The sequence below is a fragment of the Vulpes lagopus genome, chromosome 4 (assembly GCF_018345385.1).
Source record: "Vulpes lagopus strain Blue_001 chromosome 4, ASM1834538v1, whole genome shotgun sequence".
NCBI lineage: Eukaryota > Metazoa > Chordata > Mammalia > Carnivora > Canidae > Vulpes > Vulpes lagopus.
The window spans coordinates 13,444,511-13,466,407 of NC_054827.1; the positions used below are offsets into that span (position 1 = coordinate 13,444,511).

Consider the following 21,897-nt stretch of genomic DNA (forward strand, 5'->3'; position numbering starts at 1 on the left):
ACTGAAGCCCCAGAAAATGAGGAGAAAGGAAGCCAGAAATAATGACCAAAAATTTTGATGAAACCCTCAAATGCAAGAAACTCAGTGAATCCTAAGGAAAAAAAAAAAAAAAAAAAGCAACAACACAGTAAGCCATATTATAATCAAATTTTGAAAACTCCTGATAAAGGGAAAAATCTTAAAAGCAGCAAGAGAAGAAAAAATATAAAGAACAAAAATAAAGAAGACAGCAGACTTCTCATCAGAATTTTGCAAACCCAGAAGACAATGGAATGGTACTAGTTAATAATCAGATTGAGGAATTCAATTTTAAAAGCAGCACAAAGCAAAAAGCATAATTAAACAAGTGGAACTACAACCAAAAAACTTCTGCACAGTAAAGGAAACCATCAACAAAATGAAAAGGCAACCTATTGAAATGGGAGAAAATAACTGCAAATCATGACTCATAACGAGCTAATATCCAAAATATAAAAAGAACTCCTACAACTCAAAAGAAAATAAAATCAAACAATCCAATTAAAAATGGTCTAAAAATCTGAATAAACATTTTTCCAAAGAAAATACACAGATAGCCAACAGACACTTGAAAAAACTGTCTATATCTTTAATCATCAGAGAAATGCAAATCAAAACCACAATGAAATATTATGTCACACCTATGAGGATTGCTAGTATCAAAAAGACAAGAGATAGCAAGCGTTGGCAAAGGTGGAGAAAAGGGAACCCCTGTGCACTGTTAGGAATGTAAAATGGTGCAGCTGCTATGGAAAACAGTATAGAGGTTCCTCAAAAAATTAAAAATAGAACTATCATATGATCCAGAAATCCCCCCTCTGGGAATTTATCTGAAAAAACTTAAAACACTAATTCAAAAAGAAATGTGCACCTCCATGTCCATTGCACCATTATTTATAATAGCCAAGGTATGAAAACAACCTAAGTGTCTATCAGTGAATGAATAGACAAGAAAATTATGGTATATATACAATAGAATACTATTTATCCATAAAAGAGAATGAAATCCTGCCATTTGCAAATATATGGATAGACCTCAAGGGCATTATCCTGGGCAAAGTCAGAGAAGAAAAAATACTGCATAATCTTTCTCCCTTATATGTAGAGTCTAAAACAGAACAAAACAAGCTCATAGATACAGAGAACAAATTGCTGATTGCCAGAGGCAAGGCGGGGGTGGGGGGAAGACATAGGTGAACTGTTCTTTGTTTTTTTGTTTGTTTGTTTAAATACACTGATATTAAAAAATAAATAAATAAATAAATTGATATTTTAAAAACCAGAAATTGGAAACTAAAGTTTTTTTTTTTTTGTAATAATCATGTAAGACAATAAGAATAAGATATCTTGGAGTGAATAAAATCAAAATGTTAGAAATCATCAAAGAAAAAGATTAATAAATTTAACTACATATAAATATTTTCAAATGCAACATGAAAAAATATAAACAAAATAATAAGACAGCAAACTGAAAGCAAATATTTGCAACGTATATAACAAGTTCCTAATTTCTATGAAATAGAAAATAAATAAGGTTTCTTCCAAAGTCTACTTATAAAAAGTAGACTCCAATAGAAAAATGAGCAAGTACATAAATAGATATTTCATAGAAGAAATGGGTAACAGACACTTTTAAAGATATTTGACTGTAGCTATAATTAAATAAATGATCCTTAAAATAAGAATTTTTAATAAGTGATTTTGGCAAAGATCAACAGGCCTGATAAGAAATGGTTTTCTGCAAGTTCAAAGGAAACAGATGTTCTCACACACGCTTTAGGACAGAAAATTGGTGTAACCTCTTTGGAGGGCAACTTGACAATATATATCTTAATGTAAACTTCCTATACCCTTTAACTGAGCATTTCTGGATTTCTGCATTGCTATCTTAGTAGATATAAGCTAAGGCCTGTGATACTCATTGCAGCATTCTTGTTAATATGAAAATGTGTACATAATCCAAAGCTTAAGAAATAAAAAGCCCTGCAGTGGACATAAAACTTAAAATTTAGTTAAAAAGACAAGATTTACATACTGGAATCAATTGGGAAATAATCCTAGGGCAATGTATCAACTTGCATATTGTATGTAGGTGAATTATGTTGCTGATCCCCTAAAGTCTTTTTAAAAAGACAGAGTCAAAAATAAAAAATAAAATAAAAATAAATAAAAAGACAAGAGTCCACCATTGTAATGGGTTAAATATTGACCCCCAAAAGACATGTTCATGTCCTGACACCCAGAACCTATGAATATGATTTATTGTAACCTGGGCCTTTGCAGACATGGTAAAGTTAAGGAAACTGAAATAAGATTATTCGAGATTATTCTGGTGGGCCTAAATCCAAAGACAAGTGTCCTTATGAGAGAGAGAAGAGGAGAAGACACACTCACAGAGCAGAAAGCATCAGAAGAGAGAGAGAGAGAGAGAGAGAGAATGAGGGATTGCATGGATTGTGCTACAAGCCAAGGAGTGCAAGTCAGAAACCAAAAGAGGCAAGGAAAGATTCTCCTCCAGAGCCTTTGGAGGCCAAGAACAATGGTCATTTTTATGCTTTTGCTATTGTATATATAGTTACTAATTATTGATTAATTACCCCTGTCTTTCAAAGTACATAAAGTCAAATAGATGTAAGATCATTAACCCTCCAACTGTCTACATTATTTCACTTAACACCCAGGTTCTGGGTTGGTCAGAATTTTATCATACCTTTTATCATACCTTTATTATATCATTTTATCATACCTTTTCTCAACTTCATGGGCCTATGTGGTCCCATACGGGATGCTGGTGATTTATCCCCTTCCCAAGCTGATAAATTATCACTATCGGACAAATTTCCAACATTGGTGTTTTTTACACCTCTATTCCCATTCAATGCCAGAAAGATCAAGAGCACATAAAGACTAGTTTTTGCTTTGTTGTTGTTGTTGTTGTTGTTGTTTTTGTCTATATAACTAAGGATAATTCTTTAAAAAATCTTTTTGATATATTTATACTTTTAATGAGGACAACTAAATAAATTAAATGCATTTTCAGAACAACAATAAGGCTGGTGATCCTGATAAACCTGAATCAGTAGAAACATTTTATCTATTTCATGTGGCTCAACAAAAATAGCGATGTACACATCTCAAGCACCCCCCCCACACACACACACACACGTGTCCTATCACAGACTTTAACAAAACTTAAACATGCACTTTAATGATATTATCTGACCTATTTTTCATAGAATGACCCATTTTTCCGAAAGACTTAGACCAAACCCCTATTCCCAGGTTTTGGGCCACCAGAGAAGGAAGGAAGTGTATAGAACTAACATTTACTGAGTAGCTATTACTTCCCAGGTGCTCTGCTAGATGCTGAAACACCCTATCGTCCTGATAGGTCATTCCCTTTGAGGTTGAGGCTCTAATTCCACTTCAGTATTTTATCATCTCCGCCTGGTCTGCTGAAGCAGGCTCCTTACTAGTATCCCTGCTTCTACATTGGTTTCCTGACAGCCCATTCTGGACTCAGATGCACCGGAGTGTGATTAAAATAGATCGTGGCTCTTTCCTGCCTAAGCCCCTTTAGGCATTTCCCACAGCAATTAGAATAAAATCCACACTCCCTTCAATGGCCTACAAAACCTCTGCATGTAGTCTGGCCCACACCTACTTAGCGGTCTCTCTCAGTTCCTCTGGGACGACCACTCTCTCTCCCACTCACTCATGAAGCTTTGGCTCAGGGGTCAGCACGCTGCAGGCCACAGGCAAACAGCAGACCACCTGTTTTTGAGCAGCCCCTGAGCTAAGAGTGGTGTTTACATTTTTAAAAGGTTGGAAAGAATCAGAAAAAGAACAAGATTTGGTGACACATGGAAATGATATGCAATTCAAATATCAAGGTCCATAAATAAAGTTTTATTGGAACGCAGCCATGCTCACTCGCGTATGTATTATTATCCAGGGCGGCTTTTGTGCCACAGAGAGCTAAGTAGCTACAGCGAAGACTGAGCAGCTCACAAAGGCTTAAGATATTTACTAGGTGGTCCTTGGCAAGAAAAGTTTGCGAGACCCAAAAAGCATCACACTGGTCTTTCTGTTTCTAAGACTCTCTCTGTTCATTTGTGCCTCAGGGCTTTCTATTCTCTGTGCTCGCCTCCTGGAATGTTCTCCAGCTCTCTGTGTGGCTGCTGTGTTCTCATAAGGTCTCATGGGCAAAACCAGCAGAAAGTCACGTACTGTTAGATTGTATCTCTCACCTATGAAAGGGTCAGTCTCCGATCCCTGGATAGAGAGATTGGGTTTCAGAGTCTTCCTTTCCTGTCTGGCAGCAGCAAGGGAACAAGAAGCTTTTTGGAGGTGGGGGGGGGTGGGGGGCTCTCCACTCCACGGACCTGGTGATTCCCTCTGCAGTTGCATGAATGGATGTCCCTTGCCTGACCCACCCGGGGTTCTAAGATGCTGGAGGAGAGATTGTGTGTCCCATCCCCCAGACTTGACAGAACACAGGAGGCTTCAGACTCTTCTCGAGCCATTTCAGTCACATCTCCGTCCCGTTATAGCCAACAATGCAGGTGCGCAGGCCAGAGTTCTTGGTGTCATTTATGGATGTGGGAATGCAAAGGAGGATGAGATTTCTATCATTACAGCACACTGGTGCACAGAAGACATAGCCCTCTGGATAAAAGGTAAACGCACTGAGGTTGTGGTGTAGTCAAAGTGCACGGATCTTCCATCAGGAGACCTCTCTCCATAGCAGCTGCAGGACCACGCAAGTCGCTGGCGCACTCTGAGCAAGCTTCCTCTTCTGTAAATACCAACTTGCCTAATCCTCTTTCAGATTCCTAAGGATCAAATGAGAAAATGTTTATAAAACTACTTTGCAAACCAAGTCTTAAAGAATAGAAAGTATTTCGTGAGCCCTTTCTTAATACCGTAAAACAAGAACACCATATTCTATTTAATAAATCCCACTGTGACAACTCCCACAATTTTGTGTGGATTTTAAGACTTTTTAATTCAATTGGTATGTTCTTAAATGTATTATTTTGTTCTTAAAATAGATAAAGAAGGGGTGCTTTGGTGGTGCAGTCTGTTGAGCATCCAACTCTTGGTTTCGGCTCAGGTCATGAGATCGAGTCCTGCGTCAGGCTCCACGCTCAGCCCAGAGTCTGCTTAAGACTTTCTCTCTCTCTCTCCCTCTGCTCCTCCTACTCATTCTCTCTCTCTCTCTCTCTAATAAATAAATACTTTCGAAAATAGTTAAAGAGAAGATACATGTAAGATCTTAGGGGTTGTCAACTTAAAGCACATACCTTCAGTAAGATGCAGGGGCAGCCTGTCTAAGGAGAGATGAGGATGGGAGATTCTAAAAAAGAAAGCCACAGAGATAACAGATCAAGGTCAAGTGGGGAGAGAAACACGTGGTACCTCCTCTCACATTTATGTGGCAGTTTTCATTTAAAAACAATATATTTCTCAAAGCAATGAGGTGGACGGAGCGTGCCCCAGGCAGTGTTTCAGGGTAACTGAGTGGACCGAATCCCACACGGAGCATTCTGACAGAGCCTATCCAGAAAAAGTGTGATTTGGAATAGAGAGGAAAATGCAATAAATCCAAAGACAGTGGGGACAGTGCCCGGCCATGAGCTGGTTTTAGCATCACCCTGTACATCTGCTACAGCCTGTGTGAAGGCCCCGTCCCTGGGGTCAGGAGATGTGGATCCAAGTGAACGTTCCGGAGCTTTCTAAGCCATGTGAAGCTGCTCTCTGGGAGCCAGTTTCCTCATTTGTGAAATTGGGGACAATATGCTCTATCTCTTGGGGTTCTTGTTGGTAGAGATAAGCACATAAAGCAACTTGCACCAGAAGCTGACAAGTCTTCTCTGGGGTCTAGGAGATCACTCACGAGAGAGTGGATGAGAATGGACAGAACCATCTGCTTCCTCAGGTGCCATCATACCAGTGACAGTCTTCACTTCACTGAAGACTGAAGCATCTGTGGTCTGACTGAGATAATCAGACAAAGCTGGTGCCACAAGAATTGTTCGACGTGGGGCCCCTGGCCTAGAGAAGCAACCCTAACGGTAGTCAGGAAGGAAAGCCAAAGCCTGAGCCCGAGAAGCCTAACTGAGCATGGAGAGGTAAGAGTAAGAAGCAGAGAGGGGGCCACCACCCAGGAGAGGCCCGAGCAGGGGGTACGCTTCGATAGTTGACATGGGATGTCAGGGCTAGGGTATGGCGGGGGGGGGGGGGGCTCTCTCCTCCATGTGTGAAGTGTTACCCCTATCACCCACCCCACACACACACCTGCCCACACCTTCCTGGATGGACCCTTGCCCAGTTGTCTGTCACACCACAGCTCTGCTCTGGTTCTCACCTGCAAAGAACAGGAAAACAAAGTGAGGAGCAAAGGCTGGGCCAGGTGAGAGGTTGCCCACCCTGGCTAGCAGCTGAAGGTGAGCAAGGCAATTGCAGGCCTCTAGCAATCTGGAAGGTCCCCTTGGTACAGATGTAAGAAACGAACCTTGCCTACACCTGATCTCAGATTTCCAGCCTCCAGAGCAGTGAGTTCCATCAAAGGCCAATCCCCTCGCCCCTCGCGTCCTCTCCTTCGTCTCACGTCCACCTTCCCTTCCTTACTGCCGGCACTGGCCAGCGGGTAAGATCACCGCGTAGAAGCTCAATACTACCAGTCAATGCATAGAAGATGAAAGACAATTTAGGATTACCAATAATGTATAAAACAATGGGGTGTGTAAAAGATAGATATTGGGCTTTGCGTAATCTTTCATTACGAATGTACTTCGTGAATTTCCGAGAAAATCTAGCATGTAGCGTTTATCAAACTTTATTGTACAAATAGAAAATGTTATGGGCTTTCTAATTCATAGGTTGAAACCTGAACCTCCAGTGCCTCAGAATGTGACATGTGACTGTACTTGGAGATAGGGCCTTTAGAGAAGTAATTAAGTTCAAGGTGAGTCATCAGAGCAGGCCCTAATACAACAACTCGTGTCTTTATAAAAAGAGGACATCCGGAGGGAGAGAGATACCAAACAGGTGCAGGACCAGAGACATGATCATTTGAACACACAGCAAGAAAGTGGTTACAAGCCAAGGAGAGAGGCCTCAGAAGAAACCAACCTCACCAACACCTTGGTCTCAGGCTTCGAGCCTCCAGAGCTGTGAGAAAATACATTTCTGTTGTTGAAGCCACTGAGTCTGTGGTACTTTGTTGTGGTAGCCCTAGCAAACTAATGCAGAGACCTATTAATATCTTGATCAGTTTGGAATATGCTGGAATAGCATCCATAATCATTTCAATATTATTTTATTAAAATTTATTGTAGGCACTTAGTCCTTTTTATGTGTTGGTTACCTAGTAGCACTGATTTGTAAGCACTAGCTTTCCTTACCTTTGTGTGAGTTCTTGGCACCGGATTCACACAAATGCTCGAGTGGGCATTACACACAAACACTGTGCATTCTCGGGCTGTACACTTAATCCCCAGCTAGGGCCACCAGGACTGTGGTGGCTTTGTACCATGTCAATATAGCTAAGCTGGAACTATATTTCCCCAAGAATGGGAGCAACCTTTGGAAGGCGGAAGTGACGTGGTGGCCATGGTTGTGGGCCAAGGTCGGTGAAGGCCTGCACTGTGGCAGCTCGCACACAACGCCATGCATCTGCGGGCTCTCTGCTTCTCCAGCATCCCTGAATCCTGGTTAGGTTTGTGAATAACTCCGTGATGAAGTGCACCAGCTGTCCTGCAGGTCTGCTTCGTCATGGACATCAGGAGGACAGGAGGCATTACAGAGCAGTGTGGGACATAGAGGTCCCATCTCATCCGCGCAGGTTCCAGCGTGTGTCTCCTCTCCTCACAGCTCCACTTGGCATCCATCCTCCCCTCCTGAAGCAAGCCTCGCCTACTGACTTCAGACCCACGTCTTGAGGCAGGGACAACAGATTGCACAGACTGCTTAACCAGCTCCCATAATCATGTACATTCTAATCCCTACAATAAACTCCTTGTTTCACTCAAAGTGGTTTTGCTTCTCCAATCAAACTTTAATTGATACAGATTTTGGAACTCGGGTGGCTGCTGCTGTAATAAAAACCTAAAACATGTGCACTGGCTTTGGGGACCAGCCTTGAAAAGTCTGTCAGCAAAGACTTGAAGAAATGCGAGGAAAATATTATTGAAAGAAATAATACGTGAAAAGAAACCTGAAAGAAAGGAGACATTTTTATGTAGCGGCTTGAGGGAGGTTTAGCAACATTGACACCCATGGTAACTTGGAAAATAGAAAATGTACCAATGAACTGTGTGATCTGGCCGAGGAAATTTCCAGGCATCGTGTTGAAAGTGCCACCTGGCCTCTTCCAGCTGCCTACAATAAAATGAGAGAGTTATAAAGATAAGCTCAAGAGCAAACAGTTAAATATAAAGGTGACAGGACTTGCTGAGTTTGAAAACAAAATGGTTTCTCATTTCCAGATGGCAAACAAATCTAAAATTAAGAAAGGGCTTCTGGATCTGGTTCCAGTAAAGATGGAGTAAGCAAATTCCATTGCGTCTCTCCCACTGGTTACATCTAAAAACACTAGATAGAACACATAAAGCACTAAGGAGAACTCTGAAAGGTAATAATAATAATAGCAGGAGGGTTGGGGAATGGGATCAAAACTCCAAGAAAGACCAATAAGGTGGTGAGAAGTCTGGAGTGTCTTTCCTTCCACATCTCTTGGCATAAACTCATGACAACTTGAAACTTGAAATGGTTTAAGTTGCACAAACAGAAAAAGATGCAAGAGAAACCTTCTCTTCCTGATCAAAAGAACACAGACGGTGGGGTACCTGGATGGCTCAGTCTGTTGAGGGTCTGACTCTTGATTATGGCCCAGGTCATGATCTCAGGGTCATGAGATCGAGCCCCATGTAGGACTCTGTGCTCAGCAGGGTCTGCTTTGGATTCTCTCTCCCTCTCCCTCTGCTCCTTAGCCCTGCTTGGGCAGGCTCTCTCTCTCTCTTTCTTAAAAAAGAAAAAGGAAGGGGAGTCTGTGCCTGAAAGAGAGAGTCATGAGGGAAATCCTCAGTTTTTCTTTCCTTCGGACCAGCCCTGATTCCATGAGGCATTGAGACAGGCTTCTTGGGGAGGGGGTGAGTGTACTTTGCTGTGGGAGGGGTATGAGTCATTGTGGCCAGAGGGCAGACTGTGGCAGACCTTATCACCCAGAGATGACCATCAGAGTATCTCCCATCCTGTGTGCTCTTTTGACATCTTTTATCATCTCTCCTTAAGAGGTAAAGTCTGTATCTCTTCCCCTTGAATCTGGGTGGACCTTTGTGACTACATCAACTAATACGGTATGGCAGAAATGATGCTATGTAACTTCCAAAGCTCAATCATAAAAGGCAATGCAGTTTGCTCCTGGCTCTTTCTTTGGACATGTGCTGTTGAAGCCCAGCCACCATGCTGTGTGGACATGTGCTGTTGGGGCCCAGCTCCCATGCTGTGTGGACATGGGCTTTTGGGGCCCAGACACCATGCTGTGTGGACATGTGCTGTTGGAGCCCAACCACTATGCTGTGTGGAAGTCCACAGCACATGCAGAAACCACACATGAGTGTTTCATGGCTGCCCCAGCTGAAATTCAGTGCTGACAGCCAGTGTTAACCTCAGAATCCAGTCCCAGCCACCACCAGACTTCAAGCACATGGAAGACCCCAAGCCAGAACCGCCTACCAAAGCCAAATCAGCCCCTACAATTATAAAAGATAATAATAATTTTTAAAAATATAATAATAAATATTTTTTATTGTTTTATGCCACACAAGTTGGGGTGGTTTGTTATATGGCAATAAGTAACTAGAACAGGAACCATAAAAACAGCTGTTCCAGTTTCTTGGTCATCAGCTCTTGGACTTTCCCCAAATCTATTCTCCTACCTCCCACTTGGAACAGCCAGCCCTACATATTGATTGCCAAAGCCTTGTCACCCTGTCATTCTCACACTTCTCATCTTGATCCTCATTGAATGGGAAACCCCGTAGCCCAGACAGTGACATTAAGAATTGCCTGCAAGATCCACCCTCAAGCCTCACCCTTCAGGTGTGGGACCAGCAGAGCAGGAAGGAGGGCCTGTCATGACTTGGGGATAATAAGCCTACAGAGGTCAGAAGCCTAGCAGCCCCTTGCGAAAGTGAGAGAGAATAATAAGTATAATTGTTGTAATTATCACACTACAGAAATCTAAAGAAATGTTGTAGAAAATGCAGAATAAATCCTAAGGGGAAAAGAGAAAAATCAGAAGAAGAGAAAAAGTGGAAATAAAAGGGAAATGACAAAAACATAGGAAAAATAGACACAGCTTTCCAAAAAATAGAGGGAAAGATATAAAGCTCAGGCGGTGAGAAGTGGAAAATGACGGTAGACCACAGACAGTGCCTAATGCTTGTGAGGAAGTAGAAAAGTCCTGCCAAGGGCTACAGATGTGTGTGGAGCTCCAAGGTGTTGTACAAAAAATGTGCTCGCACTTTACTGTATGTAATCTATACTTGATCAAAAAAGTGAACAAGAGGGGAAAAAAAAAGTCCTAACTGGACTAATGGATACTGATCTTACACCTCTGCTCTCAGAACTGTAATATTCAAGTCAGTTATATATCTAATAATAATAATGCAAAACCGTGAGCCTTGAAGACGAGGCCTAAAATTCTGAGCGTATTTCAGGAAGAAATTTCTCTCTGGATGATTGTGCTTTCAACGGTACATACGACATTGATAGAACGTTGAATGACAGAAGTTGGCTTCCTGACCTCTGTTAGGATGGTAATCCTTTAAGGAACAAAGCATGCCATACGATTAAATAGATCATGCTGAAAGAAGACGAGAGCCAAGACAGAGGTAGAGAAAAGCCATAACTAAAGAAGCAAGACAGTAGAAATTAACAATCTGTAGAGTGTGGCCCCATTTTACAGAAAGACACCAAACCAAAGCAGCATGTTCTTCCCTACCAACAGCCCTTGAATGAGAAAACATTATCCTACTGATCTGAGACAGACCCTAAGAGAAGATAACAGAATCTGGCTTTACTTCTCATAACACCCTGGTTTGAGATGGCTTTTGATGGAACATTCCAACCAGTGCACTTGAGCAGAAGGGGTACAGGTGGGCCAAAATATTGACTCCCTCATCCTTGTGGGTGGCCATGTGCAGCCCCATGCATTTACCCCAGCAGGCAATATACAAATATTTTCTTTTTCTTTTTTTTTTTACAAATATTTTCTATCATTATTTTCTGTATGTGTCCAGCAAGATGGAGAAAGTTGAGAGTTGTAGTTGAGTTGATCATTTATGGGCAAGGCCTTCTTGTAGGTAACAAGTGTATGCATAATCTACCCTGATTCCAACCTAGTGAAGAAGGGAAATCCACTTCCAACAACTTACTATCCTCTTGGAACCCTTCCTCCAACCTGGGCTTTACTCCCCAATTTATATGGAAAGAAGTAGACTCAGGTAGTGGAAGGGTAATGGACTAAAGGCCCATTTGTCACCCATCAGTAAGTGACCTTGGGCAAATTACAAAAGGCATCTCATGAAATCCCTTCACTAAATCAATGAGGAACCTAGGCTGAGGGTGCTTAGTTGGAAATATCAAAGCCATGGCTACTGAGAACACCAAGACTACAATTGGAATTCTTTCCAATGCCGGCATGAGGCAGCCACTGCCCTTGAACCAGATTCCTGCCCCGCATGCCACAAGTAAGTTACTCATTTAAAACACAAAAGAAAAAAAAAAAAGCACCATGTCCACTGTCACAAAGGGAAATCAGTGGGCTGTGGTCCAGGAAGACTGGCTGGCTACCAGGCAGGAAGTTCAGAATGGGCAAAGGGCCTTGGCACACTCATCACGTTGAAAGATCAGGGTTCTGTTTTGCTGCTCCAGAAACCCCGGAATTGGCTGCATGGGGGGAGGACAGGCTCACACCAGCTATCCCCAAAGACCTGAAATATAAACCAGAACACCAATTTATTACTTCATTAAGGGGAATAAGTCTTCCCAAAGGCTTCTCTGTCTCCAGCAGCCCCTTCCAGACATCCAGTTCACCTGGGGAGCATGAAATCCCAGCACCCCGGGCTCAGTGAGTCCTGCTCATGAGAGGGGATCCCTGACAGCCTCTTACTTCTCCTGCCCTCCCCAAGCCCCACGGCTGAATTCAGCTGCCTGGCTCCTTGCTTGAGAGTGTGTCTTTCAGCCCTGCCTCTCCTATTAACAGCTGTCCCTCCCTACAGAGAGCAAACACAACGATTCCCATTCCCCCCGTGGTAGTAACACTCAGGACGCTGGGTCTGGGGTAGGTCCTGATGCAACGTTGGTTAGTGTGGGGCACCTCTACTTCCTTAGTCAATGATTTACTGACCTTCCTGAGTCTGGTTGCACTCACTCTCTATTGATACATCCTCTCTTAGTCCCAGAGGTTAACTTGATCTCAAAGTTGTGTCTTGTTGCCGCCCCCCCACCCGCACTGACCTCAGAATCTGCTAGAAGCAACGCCTAGTGACTAGGTTGGGTGCCACCCAAAGAATTCTCACAAACCATATTTTGGGAAATCATGAGGTTAACATGCATTATAGTTGCTCACTTGGGATTTTCCCGCCCTGTGGCACATGGGGCTGATGTTGCCTCTCTGAAACACACTTTAGTATGTCTTCACTTATTCTCACCGCTCCCCCTCCCTTAGTCCACTTTCCTCATCGTTTGGCCACTTTCCCCCTCCATATTTATACACGGTGCTCACACACCACCATTAGCTGTGCTGACAAACTGCCCCACTTCCTGCTGGAGAGCAGCAAAGATGAAATCCTTGCTTTCGGTGCACAGCTCCACTGCCAGCCCTCAGCCCCGAGCCTTCTTGGGGCCTCAATTTCCTCACCTGCAAAATGGTGACAGTCCCTTTTGTCACCTGTCTTCTTCACAAGATCGCTGTGAAATTCAAATAAGATAATATAGCTAAAAATACTGTGAAAGACTTGGCAAGCCACACAAATGTAAGGAAAACATGCAGTCATTTGCAACACAAATAATTAGGCATTCATGTTCATTCATTTAAATGTGGCTTTGTTCCTTTCTTGTATCTAATTAAATCAAGAGAAATGTCAGGTGTAAGATTCTTAGGGACCAGGATTATATTTTTGCAGGGCAAGAGAAATATGCCCTCGAGTGGCCTGGAAATATAATTAAGTGGGTTTTCTATGCTTTAGGATTAAAGCCCTATCTGGAATTCTTATGGCTTTTTATCTTTCCAACCATTTTGATGCTAATGCAGGAAAGTTCAGCAGGGATGAATATTCTAAATATATATTACTTTGTCTAATGAGTATCTTCATTAATAGTTATGGTTCATCACGTGACCGGCTTTTTCAAAAGCAAGAGTAGGCGGATGGCAAGCAAACCCCTTGTGCTTGCTTGGAGAAGAAAATTTGGAGACCCAAATAAGTAAATTTAATTAGAGATTTCACATGGAATGATTGCGGGATGCAGGCACATTTCACCCTGCCTGACAGCAGGAGGGCTTTGTCCTGGTGTGTAGCATTTCCAAGGCCCTTGTTCATGGGAGCCATTTTCTCCTCCTGCATAGATGCTTTTGCAGCTGCTGTAAGGTGTAGAGAGTTCATTTTAAATACAGAATATTCTCCAACTCCTGTAATAACCTGCAGCTGCTTGACCACTCGCTGCAAGAGGTTGAATGTTGTACATTGTCCCTGGAGCTACTTCAAAACCAAAGCAAAATATTTTCCACTTCCAAGAACCAGTGAAGGGCCACCTATCAGTGGAATTTAAATGTTTCTCCAATTAAGCCCCAGACCTATAGAGTCAGTTTTGAATGTGAGAAAAAAGGGACAACGAGTTAGTAGAGTTGCTCTAAAAGAAGCTGTTCTTGAGATGACAAAGCTCTCTGTTTGGAGCAGCCTTCAGCCTTCCTTCTGAATAAGGAAACACCTGCATGCCGGGAGAGTACAAAGCCCTCATTCCCTCCAGGCGAAACGAGAGGGAAAAGTTTGTGGATTTTTCTGTGCTGTTATCGAATGGTCAACATCTGGAAGTGAATGCCTGACTAACAAGTAGTATGCATTGCGGATAGACAATAAGTTGTTGGTTGAATGAGGTAATTAGTGAACACCATAACTTTAGGGAGGATTTCCTTTATAAAATTTCTTCCATCTGAGTTCAAGTTTTTCCTTCAAATTCTAAAAATACATGATTGTAAGGTTGTAACACCATTCTGGGAGGGGCACCCACAGATGGGGGAAGGGTGTATCCTCCTGGCAAGCCAGATTAGTTGAACCCAACCTGATCGGGCAAGCTAGATTAGTGGAACCCATGGGATGAGAGAGGTCCCAGCAGATATACCTCATATCCTGTGTCCTTTTCTATCCACACATTTCTATTCCAGCTGCCATTAGACCCCACATTATTGCTAAGCTAATAACCCTGGGATGGAGCCCACGTTGGGCTCCCTGCTCCATGGGGAGTCTGTTTCTCCCTTTCCCTCTTCCCCTCCCCCTGCTTGTACTCTCTCTCTGCCCCCGTGTGCCAAATAAATACAAGAAATCTTAGAAATAAAAATGTTTAGGATTGACCACACTAGAGTTGGTTACATTCCAAATACTTGCACCAAATATCAATGACATTAAGTTTAAAATAATGGTGTTTAGTTGTGTTCTGGAGGAATATTTGAGTAATGGTTATAGATTCTAGAATTAGAAAAAGACCTAACGGGTATGACTGTCATAGTCTTCTATTATCTATTGAAACCTGCTTTCTTGCTTTTGTTTCTGTCATAAAAATAGAATAGAAACAAAATGTCAAGGTCTTGTTTTTGCCACTGGGTTGTCATAGGTATCAATTTAATTTTTCTCCTCCCAGATGGGACCCAGGTGGCAAGTGGCAACCTTCAGAAAAATATTTGCTTTTCACCAAACCAAGATGTCCTTGACTGAGATGACCTTTGGGAACTAGGATGTAAGGTTTCCCCCGAGGATTTGGTGCACAGAGATGCTACAGCTGACTTCTCTCCTTGTCCCAAACCTGAGGCTCTCATTCAGAACAAGAGACCTTGGGATTTGTCATATTGTAATGTTCACAGGAAACCAGATGTAGGCTTGATAAAGCCAACCTTGCTGGGTTTTCTCATATGAGTGCTAGCTAGTATTTACCTATGTTCCTTTAGTGCCAAGCAGCTTTTTGACACAGTGGTGTGAGAGCCTTCAGAGTTTCCCAGAGTTGGACACTGGGATCCCAAGAGCAAATAGCTTAACTCAGAACTGTGACTCAAAAGCATATGTAGAGTGTCTTTAACGTATTGCATTTGCCCAAGAGCTGAAGGGCCTTTTACAGTAGAGTCCTTCAACCATAATGGGGTGACAATTTGGGATCCTCATAAGTTACACAGAGGACACAGGAAAGAGGGAAGGCAATGGAGCAAGGGAAAAGGAACATTCCTCCATCTACTCCCCTGCTCTTTACCTAACTTCATAGCCTCACCAAGATCACGGCCACGCCATTCTTCAGGGAGCCATGAGATCCAGGAGTCTCTTGGGACAACTCCCTCTTAAAGATGTCCTTGTTATGCTGAGTGGTTGATCCAATCTGAAGCTGCTTGCCTTTTCTTCTCTCTGCATCCTGGCATGTCTGAGCTTCTTTCTAGTGCGATCACTGTGGTACAAATGGAACCTAGCCACGTTGCTATGCCTCTTTTTTCAGCTTCTTTTCATTACAAACTTTTTCCTTCTAACACATTGGCGGGCACGGTGCAGAAACGTACATGTGAATTTTTTGATGTCGGAATTGAGAAAAAGGATGGAGCATTAAGGATGTCCTAGTTTTGAATATGCAGTATCAGCAGATCCTTTGGTGCATCCCTACCAGAAAAAGTGAGACTTTTTGTATTCCTGCCTCCACCTGCCTCCACTTTGGTGAGCTCAGGGTCATGACCAGTCCTCAAAGACTATCCTTGAGTGAAACTGAGATACTAAGGGACAGTTTTTAAATGTGGACTTTCCTACTCAGGACTTCCCAACCCATTCGTGTCCTACCCCTTTTGGGGGAGTACGGATAGATTCACTTGCTAAAACGGTGAAGCAAATGCCCACAGCTGGCCAAGCTGAGCTGTTTCTGAAGCTCAGAGCAGCTATGACTCATGCCTCCTACAGTCCGTTAACTTCTCACTCTGACTCCTACAAACCCACTTATTTTCAAATTTGCTCAATAACCATGACATTCAAAGGCAACCTGCTCCATGCACAAGACACCGAGAAAACACAGTGTGAGCGAAAGGTCCACAGAAGAAACGATGACCACAGAACAAGGACTTTTTTCTTGGACTGTGGGTGGTAAGAAATAGCTAATAATAAGATACAGCAGCAAGTTTTAGGACATGCGCTATCCTGCCCAATTAAGGGAATGCAGTCATCCTAACTGGTGATTTTCAGGAAGTCACACCAGATTTTAATTGAATTTGCAGGCTCCTGCAGGATTAGGAACATAATACTTTGGTGCCCAAGGCAGACTGAGCTGGTAACAATGAGCTAAAATAGTTTTCGGCCATAAAGTAGTGATCCTCAAACTTATTCTCCCTGTGACACTTCCAGGACCTGTTGCCAAAGTCACAAAAGGAACTTTTTTTTTTTTTTAAATTCAGAGAAGATTCTGGTCTTTCCTGCAAGGTTCCAACTGCCAGTGCAATAAAAAATGCAATGAGTTCATAAAGCAGAACTGCAGCTGCATTTAAGAGATAATTTGGGGAAGAAATGATAAAAGGAAACCATCAGTTCAATGCAAAGTCTCCAAGTAGCAAGCAAGCACCATCTCCTGCCATCCTTCCATGTGACACCATGAATTTAAAGAGGTCTTAGCTGCCTATATGTAGTCAGAGTAATCAACAGATTCATTCAACAAACATTTGTTGAGTGCCTACTGTGTTTCAGCACAAAGACACAAGGAGTTATGATAACAATAGTGGGTGTGGGTATTCACCCAATAAAATGAACCCCTAGATACATGTTCAACACGAACCCAAATTAAAAATGCATTTTCTATGTTGTGATTTTTTTAAAAATCTCTTTGCTCCGAAAGATCGCCGACTACAGCCTTTCACTTTACACGGCGGTCTGGATGCCTATATGCAGCTCTTAGCAGAAGGCTCACCGAGAGGACTGTCAGAGCGGCTCTGCAATCTCGTTTAAACTTGGACTCATTGTCTGCCCTCCAGATCTGTATGTCAGCTGGTGGCAGTCAATCACCTGAGTCCAAACCCATGCATCGGCCTTATCTCCCTCTACCCCCTCATTTCCAAGATCCTATCACAAGATCATATCACAACACTTTAACGTTGTAAGCTCTACTCGAAAAATACGTGATTTTTTTCTGCAGACATCGTCCTAAGCATTCACTGATGGGTACTATTATCACCCTCATTTTACAGATGAATTAACAGGACTACAGAAGTTAACTAACTTGCCTAAGTTCGCACACTAATAAATGGCAAAGCCATTATTCAAGCTCAGGTGTTTCCAATTCCAAAGACCGGGGGGTTATAAACCCTATGCCTTTAGCTTAACAGTCTCTGCCCTGGCTTACGCTTTGTCCCTTCTTCTGTCCTCTTAATGTCTCTCTGCCTTTGTTCTTTTCTTCCCCGTTAGCTTTTTTTTTTTTTTTACATTTATTTTAAAGTCAAAGGTATAAAGGTATAACATATAAAAATAAAATTCACCCTTTGCAGTACAGTTTCGTGAGTCTTGACAAATTACATGGCTGATTCCAGCACCCCAAAAAGTTCTTCTGGACCTTTTACCAGTCAAGCCTTTTCCTTGGTTCTGGACCTTGACGATTATTAATCTGATTTTTCCCTCTATCTTTTTGCCTTTTAAAGAATGTAACATGAATGGAATAATATAATGTATAACCTTTGGCATCTGGCTACCTTCACTTAACATAAAGCTTTTTATTTCATCCATGTTGCTGTGGGTATGAATAGATTGATCTTTTTTATGGCTGAGTATATTCCTTTGCATAGGTACACCACTGTTGGCTTATCCATTTCCCAGATAAAGAACATTTGAATTGTTTCCAGTTTGAGGCTACTATGAATAAAGCTTCTAGAAATATTTACAGGTAAGTGTTTGTATGAATACATGTCTTCCTTTCTCTTGGTTAAATAATAGGAATGGGGTGTGGGTCATATAGAAAATGTATGTGTGTGTTTGACTTTATAAGAATCTCTCAAACTAGACTCCTAACTCTGGGAAATGAACAGGGGTAGTGGAAGAGGAGGTGGGCGGGGGGACAGAGGGACAGGGTGACTGGGTGATGGGCACTGAGGGGGGCACTTGATGGGATGAGCACTGGGTGTTATACTTTATGTTGGCAAATCAAACTTCAATAAAAAATATACAAAAAAGAAAGAGAATCTCTCAAAACTGTTCTCCGAAGAAGCTATATAATCTTGCATGCCCTGCATTCTTTTTTTTTTTTTTTTTAAATATACTTTATTATTATTATTATTATTTTTTATTTATGATAGGCACACAGTAAGAGAGAGAGGCAGAGACACAGGCAGAGGGAGAAGCAGGCTCCATGCACCGGGAGCCCGACGTGGGATTCGATCCCGGGTGTCCAGGATAGCGCCCTGGGCCAAAGGCAGGCGCCAAACCGCTGCGCCACCCAGGGATCCCATGCCCTGCATTCTTATTAGAACTTAGTATTGCCAGTCTTCCAAATTTTAGCCATGCTAGTATGTATATAGTGGTATCTCATTATGGTTTCTATTTGCATTTCCCTAATGACTAGTGATCTTGATAATCTATTTAATGTATTTATATGCTATCGATTTGTCTTCTTTAGTAAAGTATCTTTAACTATTTATTTATTTATTTATTTATTTATTTATTTTTAAAAATTTTATTTATTCAAGAGAGACACACACACACAGAGGCAGAGACACAGGCAGAGGGAGAAGCAGGCTCCATGCAGGGAGCCTGACGTGGGACTCGATTCCGGGTCTCCAGGATCATGCCCTGGGCTGAAGGGGGTGCTAAACCGCTGAGCCATCCAGGCTGCCCTTTAACTCATTTTTTGAGTAGTTTATCTTTTGATTATGGAGTTTTGAGCATTTTATGTTTTATATACAAGTTCTTTATTAGATACATGTTTGCAAATATTTTCTCCAAATCTATGGCTGGACTGTTCATTTTCTTCACAGCGTCTTTCAAAAACACTTAATTCAGATTAGTTCTCAATTCTGATTAGTACAATTTATTGATTTATTTTCTTTTATGATTCTTGCTTTTTCCTTCTTACTAGGAAATCTTTGCCTAAGCCAGGATCACAAAAAAAAATTTCTCCTACGCTTTCTTCTGGATGTTTTATAGTTTTAGTTCTTATATTTAGATCTCTGATCTATTTTGAGTTAACTTGCATAAGATACAAGGTAAGGGGCAAGGTTTATTTATTTGCCTATGGATGTCCAATAGTTTGAACACCATCTTTGCAAAGACTACCTTTCCCCCACTAAATTATGTTAGTATTCTTATTGAAATCAATCAACCATATATATATATATGGGTCTATTTCAGGTCTCTTTACTCTGTTCCATTGATCTATATCTTATCATTATGCCAGTACCACATTGTCTTATATACTGTAACTTATAATACATCTCGATTAGGTAGTGTAAGTCCTCTATTCCTCCTTTACTAAATCATTTTGGCTACTCTAGGTATTTTGCATCTGATATAAAATCAGCTTATTGATTTTGACAAAAAGCTTGCTGGGATTTTTATTGGGATTGTGTTGGATCTATTGATCAATTTGGACAGAATTGGCATCTTAGCAATACTGAGTTTCTAACCCACTAACATTATTTAAGCCTTCTTTAATCTCAGCAACATTTTGTAGTGTTCTGTGTATGTCTTACTTTTTTGTTAGATTTATTCCCGAGTATTTCATTTATTTAAAAGTATGGGAAATGATTTTTCTATTTAAATATCCAGTTGTTTATAACCTTGCCTGTGACCCTGATAAACTTACTTATTCTAGAAGTTTTTGTAGATTATTTGGGATTTTCTATGCAAATGATCCTATAACATGTGAACAAAGACATTATGTCTTCTCCCTTTCAAACTGGTATGCACTTACTATCATTTTCTTTACTTAGCCCACTCTAAAAATATTGAGCAGAAGTAATGAGAACTGGGATCCCTGGGTGGCGCAGCGGTTTGGCGCCTGCCTTTGGCCCAGGGCGCGATCCTGGAGACCCGGGATCGAATCCCACATCGGGCTCCCGGTGCATGGAGCCTGCTTCTCCCTCTGCCTGTGTCTCTGCCTCTCTCTCTCTCTCTCTGTGACTATCATAAATAAATAAAAATAAAAAAAAAAAATTAGAAGTAATGAGAACTGACATCATTGTTTGTCTTCACTTGGGGGAGTAAATCACTGAGACTTTGACCCTTAAGGATAATGTTACCTTTAGGTGCCCCTTATCAGATGAAGGAGGTTATAATCTATTCCTTGTTTCCTGAGAATATTTTTAATTTTATTCATTTATTTTTTCTCACTTGAAAATTTTATTGGTCAGGGAGAAAGGAAGTCAGGCAGCCCCCCAGCTTCCCGCCCAGAATTCCACAAGCTCTCACTGCTTCCCGTTGCCATTGATGGAGTGGTTCACGTGCTTGGGGTATGCCAGGAATGCCTTGAGTTTGAGTCTGGCGCTGAGGCGCGCCACATAGGCCGAGAGCAGGGGGAAGGAGTCCAGGCAGCTGGGGGCCAGGACCTGGTGAATCAGCAGCAAGTCCAGCAGGTTGTTGTCCACAAAGGAGATCTGGTTGCCCACGATGAAGGCCTGGCCCCCCTCATTCTGGGACAACAGTGTTTCAAAAGGCTTCAGGTAACCTGGTAGTGCCTTCACATACTCCTCCTTTCCTGCCTCATAGTTAGTGTAGATGAGGAGGGCATATTTGCAGCGGAGATCCTCCACACCATCGTTCACTACAAGGCCGACTCCTGCTGGTCCTTCCCGTAGAGCCCAAGGGAGCTGCCCAGGTGTTGCAGGATGGCATTGGACTGGTACAGGGTGAGGTCTCCATCCTGGAACTTGGGGAGCTGCTCATACAGACAGGAGGCCTTGAGTGAGCCCTTTATCCAGGTTTCCATGGTTACCACCTTCTCCTTCCAGCTCTGGCCCTGGTCAGCCAGCAGCATGTGCTCGGCCTCCCAGCACCCTTGAACAGGGAAGTAGATGATGGTGTAGGGTGGCATGGTTGCAGCGCAGGTGGTGGTGGCAGTAGCAGTGACAGTGGCAGCGGCAGCAGCAGAGCTCCTATTTTTTATTTTATTATGAATTGATGCTAAATGTTGTCGAATGTTTTTTCTGCATCTATTCATATGATCATATGGCTTATCTTTTACCATCTCTTGGCACATTGATTTATATGGATTGATTTTTCAACCATCTAAAGAGCCTTGCAGGGGTACCTGGCTAGCTCTATCAGAAGAGCATGACTCTTGATCTTGGAGGTTATGGGTTTGAGCCCCATGTTGGGTGTACCGATTACTAAAAAATAAATAAACTTTCTAAAAAAGCCTTGCATTCCTTGGATAAACCCTACTTAGTCATGATATATTGTTCCTTTTACATATTGCTGAATTATATTTCCTAATATTTTGTTAAGGATCTTTGCATCTGTGTTGATGAAAAATATTAGTTTCTAGGGTTTTTTTTTTATATATGTCTTTTTCTTATTTTGACATGAGTGCAATGTTGGCCCATTTTCTGGAAGAATTTGCGTGGAAGAATTTTTTTTTTTTTTTTTTTTTTTTTTTAGT

The 21,897-nt window shown here is 42.0% G+C and overlaps 1 long non-coding RNA gene and 1 pseudogene across 1 annotated transcript in view; both read right to left on the bottom strand.

Annotated features, from left to right (window-relative positions):
• Positions 1–3,906: 3,906 nt before the first annotated feature.
• LOC121490006 overlaps positions 3,907–21,897 on the bottom strand; it is a 45,215-nt gene continuing 27,224 nt past the window's right edge. The window contains exons 2-5 of the long non-coding RNA XR_005987480.1: positions 8,329–8,403; positions 6,319–6,388; positions 5,325–5,377; positions 3,907–4,853 (exon numbers count right to left, since the gene is read on the bottom strand). This is a non-coding gene — a long non-coding RNA (uncharacterized LOC121490006). The remainder of the gene's footprint in view (positions 4,854–5,324; positions 5,378–6,318; positions 6,389–8,328; positions 8,404–21,897) is intronic.
• On the bottom strand, positions 20,456–21,754 carry LOC121490005 (annotated as a pseudogene).